General features: G+C 34.2%; 1 long non-coding RNA gene across 2 annotated transcripts in view; it reads left to right on the top strand.

The window, feature by feature from the left end:
* Nucleotides 1-1,665: 1,665 nt before the first annotated feature.
* Nucleotides 1,666-9,691, top strand: part of LOC138715573 (uncharacterized) — a 105,928-nt gene continuing 97,902 nt past the window's right edge. The window contains exon 1 of one of the 2 annotated variants that reach the window (XR_011336472.1): nucleotides 1,666-3,109. This is a non-coding gene — a long non-coding RNA (uncharacterized lncRNA). The remainder of the gene's footprint in view (nucleotides 3,110-9,691) is intronic. The other variant, XR_011336473.1, reaches the window with a different exon arrangement.

Genomic DNA, 9,691 nt, shown 5'->3' with positions numbered 1-9,691 from the left:
CCCTGGACCAAAAAATGAAATACAAATTAAGTAACAATTAGCATTTTATTGTGGACCTACTACTGAAGTTGTTCATTTTCATTCTTTAGGTTATCCTAGTAGTTAAGAAAACAAGGTGCCACGAAATGCCGTTTCTGTGGTCATCATTTACCAACATTTGCCCCCTTTGTTTCTTAAAATAATACTTATGTTATATGTTAATTTTTATTTGTTCTTGTTTACAACGTAAATAATGATGCACAAATTGGTCAACACAAAAATGACTTCGTAGGTTACACAATGCACGTTATTGAAATTGGTGTGGAGTGATTTATTATGGATAGTATACAAGACTGATTTAGAAACGTGTTAAAGGAATTATTCTTACATCAAATGTATGCTTTATGGACTAAAATTATCGTAGATATAATTAAGTTAAGTTGAATTCACAAACATGTTGAAGAATTTCTTCTTGTGCAAAGTCGGATGCAGCCTGGACCAAATGATCATATCTTTATTATTGTAATTTACTTTATAAAGTTTGTTCCAGCATGGTTCGGAATAGATACTGAACTGCCTACTCATGCACAGGGTACGATTAAATATAAACTTAAGATTAAATAAATTATTAAGGGAAATTAATATAAGGTTTGATAATTAGTTGCTATGTATTAGTCTCATTCATTTATAGTGTCCGGCACAAGGGCAGATCTTTCACTACAAACCCAGCATTCTCCAGTCTTTTCTATTTTCTGTCTTCCTCTTTGTCTCCGCATGTGATCCATATATCTTAATGTGGTCTATCATCTGATATCTTCTTCTGTCTTGAACTCTTCTCCCGTTTACCATTCCTTCTAGTACATCCTTCAGTAGGCAGTTTCTTCCCAACCAATGACCCAGCCAATTCCTTTTCCTCTTTCTGATCATTTTCAGTATCATTCTTTCTTCATCCATTCTTTTCAACACAACTTCGTTCCTTATTCTGTCTGTCCATTTCACACGTTGCATTCTTATCCATATACGCATTTAAAATGCTTCTCTTCACTTCGTCGTAATGTCCATGTTTCTACCCCATACAATGCTACTTTCCACATAAAGCACTTCACTAGAGTCTTCTTTAGTTCTTTCTCCAGAGGTCCGCAGAAGATACTCCTATATTAGTCTTATATCCTTGTGAATATTGGTTATAAATTTTTTCAATTGTGATCCCTTTATGTCATAATTGTTGACTCTTGTTTTTGTAATTTCTGCTACTTTAGCCTATTGCTTATATTAATTGTTTATTTTGTCTTCTTCTTTCAGCTTATCTACAGCGCGGTTTTGATCTCCCGACCATGAGCATTTGCTCATACGAGAGACAAATTCTTTAATTTATATATCTGTTTTTTTTTTTTTTTTTTTAAATATTTGACACGTACATTTTTGTTCGACGATGTAATAGCTCTTTTAATGAATTTTTGTCTTTTGTATTTAACACCTATTTTTGTAGTTTCCTGGTTCCAATAATTGTAATCGTTATTGTAACATGATTGTATCCCAAATAAATTGAAAAAAATTACAAAAATATAATAATAATAATAATAATAATAATAATAATAATAATAATAATAGTAATAATAATAATAATAATAATAATAATAATAATAATAATAATAATAATATTCAAGGAACCCGCAGTTTCATTGCCGCCCTCACATAAACCCGCCATCGGTTCCTATCCTGTGCTAGATTAATCCAGTCTCTATCATCATATCCTACCTCCTTTAAATCCATTTTAATATTATTCTCCCATCTATGTCTCGGCCCTCCCAAAAGTCTTTTTCCCTCCGGCCTCCCAACTAACACTCTATATGCATTTCTGGATTCGCCCATACGTGCTATGTGCCCTGCTCATCTCAAACGTCTGGATTTAATGTTCCTAATTATGTCAGGTGAAGAATACAATGCATGCAGTTCTGTGTTGTGTAACTTTCTCCATTCTCCTGTAACTTCATCCCTCTTAGCCCCAAATATTTTCCTAAGCACCTTATTCTCAAACACCCTTAACCTATGTTCCTCTCTCAAAGTGAGAATCCAAGTTTCACAACCATAAAGAACAACCGGTAATATAACTGTTTTATAAATTCTAACTTTCAGTTTTTTTGACAGCAGACTGGATGATAAAAGCTTCGCAACCCAATGATAACAGGAATTTCCCATATTTATTCTGTGTTTAATTTCCTCCCGAGTATCATTTATATTTGTTACTGTAGCTCCAAGATATTTGAACTTCTCCACCTCTTCAAAAGATAAATTTCCAATTTTTATATTTCCATTTCATATAATAATCTCGTCACGAGTCATAATCATATACTTTGTCTTTTCGGGATTTACTTCCAAACCTATCTCTTTACTTGCTTCATGTAAAATTCCCGTGTTTTCCCTAATCGTTTGTGAATTTTCTCCTAATATATTCACGTCATCCGCATAGACAAGCAACTGATGTAACCCATTCAATTCCAAACCCTCTCTGTTATCCTTGACTTTCCTAATGGCATATTCTAGAGCAAAGTCAAAAAGTAAAGGTGATAGTGCATCTCCTTGCTTTAGCCCTCAGTGATTTGGAAATGCATCTGACAGAAACTGACCTATACGAACTCTGCTGTTTGTTTCACTGAGACACACTTTAATTAATCGAACTAGTTTCTTGGGAATACCAAATTCAATAAGAATATCATATAAAACTTCTCTCTTAGCCGAGTCATATGCCTTTTTGAAATCTATGAATAACTGATGCACTGTACCCTTATACTCCCTTTTTTTCTCTATTATCTGCCGAATACAAAATATCTGGTCAATAGTTGATCTATTACGCCTAAAACCACACTGATGATCCCCAATAATTTCATCTACATATGGAGTTAATCCTCGATTAAATCTTTAAAATTCATTATTCCACATTTCTGAAATTTTCTAGGAACATCAGGAGCCCATGCAGTTGGAAGGCATCGACGCCAAGGAGGACATGCAGCCCATGGAGTGGCAGTCTGCAACTAACCCAGTCGAACATCTGGCTACAACAGAATACCAGACAATGGAATGGGACACCCAGTGGAAGTAATGCTAGTGAACTAATCGTTTCGCCAACAAGGTAAGACCTTGCGGCTTTCATCTTTTTTATTACGTCACATAACTTAATTAGCATGAACTATTACTCCAGCAGTATTTCTGCTCCGCATTGCACTAGCGGGAAACTGAGGGTTTAAGGTTATTTACCTACAGAAATATAAGGCTTTTGTTTTGAGAATTATTCTAATTCAGTGGTGGGCAAAATGAACGCAACCCACAAGACAGGATTTAAATGGCAACTATATACTGTGGGAGGGGTTGCACTCTACAGTGCAGTGACGGATTTACAGACAGTTGCGCCACTACACTCCTACCTACCATACGTAGTTAGAATAGTCCATTCACTTGATATTTAATTAATCATTTTTCAAAGTAATTTCTTCGAAATTGGGATTTATACCTGTGTATGCTATTTTCAGTTGCGCAAGAAGATGAGCATCGCTTAAGGGGAGTCTGTACTGCCTATCCCAAGAATGTAAATTTCATCTAATTTAGGTGCACTTTTCTCAGGACTTACATAAGATACACATTTGAAATTTTTAGGAGTTATTCTTCAAGTATTATTGTATGTAACAGGCTAAAATTACGGTCTTTATCTTTTATTACTCTGCTTTACATTGATGGGATGGCAGTACAGACTCCCCTTAAGCGGGATCTGTGGCTGGACTTTATAAATTTCATTTTAGAAAACAGCTGTTCGCACTGGTAGGTTGATGAATACATACCGTCATTTCCCATAACTATGGTCCTGGAACACAACTATGGTCCACGATACAACCATTCAAAGATCAATTTAGAAGTAACATAGACCGTTCGTAGATAGCTGCAGTGACTTGAATTCGAACTACAGTACAACAAGAATATAGATAAACGGGGTACTATGTTATGGAGTACAAAGTTTGAATAGTTGTATCGTGGACAATAGTTATGTTCTAGGACCATAGTTATGGGAAATGACGGTACTCATTATTTTTGAAGCAAACTGTCTGAGCAGTGGACATGTAGTACTGGACATCTTTTAAAAAAATTTAGCCTTCAGTAGACCTTCACATTCTGCTTTCAAGAAGCTATTATTCTGCAAATCCAGTACCTCTAACTGCAATTCTGGGATAACATTTTCAATTTAAACATGAAAACGAGCGGCAAAAATATTGAAATCTTTCTCCATCCTTTGAAAATCACTGATTCTGTGTTCTTTGAACTCGTATAACAGGTGATCTATTTTAAGAATGTACATATTTAAGTTCGCGTCCTGAATATTTGTGACTAATCCTAAACATGAGAAATGAAAGAACCGCCTTTCTTGCAAGTGTGATATCCTCTCCATTCATATGATTCTGCGAAAGACATTGTATCACTAATGAAGCTCCGAAGTACAGCAGTCCAGTATAATCCGCCACGTACATGCGCAGTATTTTCATGGATTGGGGGAAGGGGAAGGTAGGGGATAAGTTTGATGTTTCGCTGAGATCTGACGTCACTGCGGCAGTGCCGCAGGAATGCCCACCATTGTTCTAGTTAAATGATTGCATTTTCATAACGTCTTGAACGGGCAATTTTAACGAAGTTAGAACACTATGTTTTTTCGTATAGGTTTTGTGTCTTTTGGGATTTAGGCAAAACCAACTGTTACAGATGGCATACAAAAGTATCAATCACAGATCTACGAGTATGTACTGTATAGATATGGAAAAAGATTTGGAGCTCCCTTATTGTTCAAGTTTCGCTTACAACACACTGCACATGTGCAGTAAACAAGTGCCCCTGTAATATGCTACTTGTGGACAGTCGTGCGAAACTGTTGCCTACTTACCAGTGGACTTCCATCAAGACTCGCTCCATGAAAGAATTTCGAGAAAGATAAGTAGTCAGCGCGTATGAGAATGCGCAGCATTTCTGTTTCATTACAATTTTATTGAGACGGGCTGTTCGCTCTTAGCAGCGCCTGTTCGGTCTGCTTAACTATGCTTTTTCTACTTGAATCATCAGAGGACTGAAAGCAAGTAATGGTCTCTTAAACCAAATTATAGTAATTTAGCAATTCCTTCTGATGAGAAAACATAGGAACTTTACCAATTTTAATACCTTGCATAGTATGTATTGAAACAATTAGAAACATAATTCAACCTGGTGTGTACAACAAATACAGAAAGGCGGGAGTAAGATTATTCCAATATTCATGTTAAACAGTGTGACGTACACAAATTTACAATATGAATAACACTGGGCAATTCTGTAAAGCATAGCCCAGTGATGTCAAAGCAAGCGCATTTTTCTGAACTTGATGTCGTGCACGGGCAGCAAGCGCTAAGTATGGAAAGAGGAAGGGTTGTGTATATGAAGCAACCTGTTGGATTAAGAAAACAGTGGTGCACAAACTTCAAACGGAACGTGAAATTTTATGTCGTTATTTTTATATGGCTTCTTTCTGTTTAATGTTATCTATATTGTCTGTGAAACAGAAGTACTAACACTGATTTCTTAATATTGTACTTGTGTCTTACATCTTAATAACATAATAGAGAGTTAAGAAGGAATATTCACTTAAATTCCTTTGTAGTATACTGTATTAAGTGGATGAAACACATCATTCATAAAGAAAGTGATATTCCAAAGAAAGAGACTGAGTATGACATGATAAGTTGGAATTTATATTGATTGTATCTTTAGCCTTACAAAAGTAATCAATAAACTAATCATGTTCAATTTATATTGTGATGAGTAGTCAGACCAAATGAAAAAAATACTGAAGCTCCACTGGCAGTACCTCAGTCTGGTAAGATACTGATTTTACTGCATCTACAAAGTCTGCAAAATCATATACTTTATATCCACGTCTTTTCACTGACTGTTCTACTTTGTGATGAAAGGATCAGAAGCCATTAACGAATGGCCTGGTTCAAAATATCTCATCAAAACTTCATTAGTATTTACTTCATTTGAATTAACAATGTAAATCAAAAATGAAAAGAATGTCCAATTTTTGTTGTGGACCGTGCAGTTGTCCAACCATAGAGTAATTTTGAACAATCTCTCTTGTACTTGAAAAAATTGTAGAAAGTACTTACTATTTCTTCTTTGCTCCTTTTAAAGAGAGCCTCGTGCCGGACAGCTGCAAATGGCTTGCACATTTTTTTCCCCCAACAGGAACGAAGCTCTCATGTAGACAGTCAAACACTTGTGAATATAGCTACCTTAAATGTATCCAGTCTTGGCAACAAGATAACTTTTTGAAGATCTGCATAATAAATTTGTTTGTTAACCTCTTCAATATTTTCAGCATCTTCTCTGTATTTGGCCCGAGATTTTGATGCTTTCTCAATATGTTTTCCACATTTTACAAGTTTAAAAATTAGTGTCCAAATTTTCCTTTGTGTGGCATTGAAGATTTCACAGTTTATCAAAAGATATGTCCAGTTCACTGGCTACCGTTCTGTACTTTTCATATGAACATTTTTAATTAACATTCTGAGTAATAAAATCATGGTGCATGGCAGTTAGATTTATATCACTTGGTAAATAAAGACAATTAGATGCATGTTCCCTCCGGTAATGTACTAATGTAATATGGTAGGATTAAATGAATGTATGTATCTACGAATAAATTCATTGTCCATTTCATTGTCTCTGAACATATGTGCATATGAACTATCGGTCCAATAGTGATAAAAATATATATTATTTTACTTACATGATGATTATAATGGTGTTTCTAAAATAAGGTTGAGTAGAATCAATATTCTGCGTCTTGGCTACATAACAACTAAGAAGCAAATGAAAATTGACATGTTTTCAATAATAAGCTAGAAAAATTAATCGGAAAACACCTTGCATATTAATTTTCATGATCAACAATGAATTAATTATAAGAACTATGTTTAAACTATGGGAACTGAGCATTCGGGTAGTGGCGATTACATGCTGAGAACGGATTAAAACACGAAGGATTTGTCACTAATACAGTTACGTCTAATTTGACTAGAATGGTAAATAGGAAATACTAAGCGAAATGAACGTATGCCTGAGAAACGGCCTTTTTGCTTAGAAAAATGAACTTCCGCCAAATTCGCTTAGGAATTCATATTAATTTTGAGATACGGCTTTCATTAAATCACATCTTAAAGGCACAATTTATTGAGAAACGGCCATTTCCTTTAGGAAATATATATATATATATATATATATATATATATATATATATATATATATATATATATATATATATATTAGCATCAGAACTATCCAATTATTTCAAAAACTGATTTTCAGAAAATCCTTGAGATACGCCCTTTTGGCTTGGGAGGGCAGAATATGCAAGCTTAATAATGAACTGATGGTGTGGCTGTGTTTTCTTTGGGATATGGGATTGAAATTGAAGTAACAATATGTATACTTATTACTAATTTCGGAAGTTTCCTAGTACCCGGTTCACGTTGCATAAGCCATTAAGTCAGCCATTGTTGTATATTCATAAAAAGATGTATATTTTCCCTGGACCAAAAATATTTTACAAACTGACTAAAATCACATCTAGTAACAAACTATTAAAATTCTTTTCAGGAGAAACATTAAATAAATTAGGCGTTACATAAACCCTGATATGAATCCGAAAATTAACCTACAACAAAACTGTTTTATGTGGAAAATGAAGATACTATGTGCTACGTTAGACTTTAATCTCTGAGTATTATGATAATAATAAATCTCTTTTATTAAACCCTTTCATACTCGTAATATGACGGTCTTTCCCCAGTAATTGGGAGATCATTTTAGGTGAATTAAAGGCAAAGCTTTCATTTTATTAGAGTGTAATTATTTTATTTTTTCAGAAAGTAAAATAATTTAATTTGTGACGGTTTTCCACATAAAATTAAAATTATGGGAAAATAAAATATGATGATTTTTGAGTTGTGACTATCTTATTCCAAGGCAACGATTTGTCACCAACAGATGTTTATAACGGTCATTATGAAAATTGTTTATAATTTACATTATCGTTATTTTAAATGTTATGTATTATTATTATTATTATTATTATTATTATTATTATTATTATTATTATTATTATGTTACAGTATTATTTATTTTTATTATTTAGCACTTATGGCCGAATCCAGAAATGCATATAGTGTGTTAGTTGGGAAACCGAAGGAATAAGACCTTTGGGGAGGCCGAGACGTAGAGGGGATGAACTTGAGGGAGGTGGGATATGATGGTAGAGACTGGATTAATCTTGCTCAGGATAGGGATCGATGGCGGGCTTATGCGAAGGCGGCAATGAACCTCCGGGTTATTTAAAAGCCATAAGTAAGTAAGGTATTTATTTATTAATATTGTACTGTTTTAATAGAACATATTCTTGAATATCCTTATAAAATCTTTGAATCGTAATTTTTTCACAGTTATCTAATTTTTAACAAATTTCACCTTCTGTTTAATTTTTATAATAAAAATACTTGTGTTATTATTACACTTACATAAAAAGTTTAAATTAAAGATATGAACTGTCAAATGCACAAAACGTTAAACGAACGTTTCACAGTAAAGTCAGAACTCTAACTAACGAAGGGGTGAATACCACTCTTAAGATTAATTTAAAATCGGCAATGCACAATATTTAAAATCTGCACTGTAAAACTGACAAAACAAGCTTTTCAATATGTTTCACAAGAAGTTAGATTTCATATTGTGTTGGCTTTATTTTATTAGGCTGTAGGTCTCTTTATAATAAAGATAGCATTATTATAATTCGTACGTGCCGCGGCATCAAGCACAGGGATTATATTGAACAAAGGTTAGGAGGGCTATGTCTTATGTCGATGTAGATTTTGTTACTCTGGCAGTGAAAAATTAGACAAAAGAAAACGATTATGGATACAAAAAATACTCAAATCTAAATATGCCATTTTTTAAGTTCAAGGGGGGGGGGGGTTAAAATCCCATAACCCCCTCTTACGTACGGCCGTGTTAGGACCTGATGATGCTCGACATAAGTGAAGACGTTAGTTCAAATGATATAACATTGTATTAAACATGAGTTATTGACGGAAATAAAAACTTGTAAGTAAGATTATTTAAGTTATCGGAACCACAATATCATCAAACTATGACTCATTCATTCATTCATTCATTGTTCTGTCCAAGGGCAGATCTTTCACTGCAAACCCAGCTTTCTCCAATTGTTCCTATTTTCTGCCTTACTCTTAGTCTCCACATATGATCCACATATCTTAATGTCGTCTATCATCTGATATCTTCTTCTGCCCCGAACTCTTCTCCCGTTCACTATTCCTTCCAGTACATCCTTTAGCAGACAGTTTGTTCTCAGCCAGTGACTCAACCAATTCCTTTTTCTCTTCCTGATCAGTTTCAGTATCATTCATTCTTCACCCACTCTTTCCAACACAACTTCATTTCTTATACTGTTTGTCCATTTCACACGCTCCATTCTTCTCCATATCCACATTTGAAATGGTTCTATTCACTTCTCTTCACTTCGTCGTAATGTCCATGTTTCTGCCTCGTACAATGCCATCTCCATGTAAAGCACTTCACTAGTCTCTTCCTTAGTTATTTTTCCAGGGATCTGCAGAAGATGCTCCTT

Source organism: Periplaneta americana, chromosome 15 (assembly GCF_040183065.1).
Source record: "Periplaneta americana isolate PAMFEO1 chromosome 15, P.americana_PAMFEO1_priV1, whole genome shotgun sequence".
Taxonomy (NCBI): Eukaryota; Metazoa; Arthropoda; class Insecta; order Blattodea; family Blattidae; genus Periplaneta; species Periplaneta americana.
Note: the sequence above shows the minus strand (reverse complement) of the source record. Positions and strands in the feature narration are given on the sequence as shown.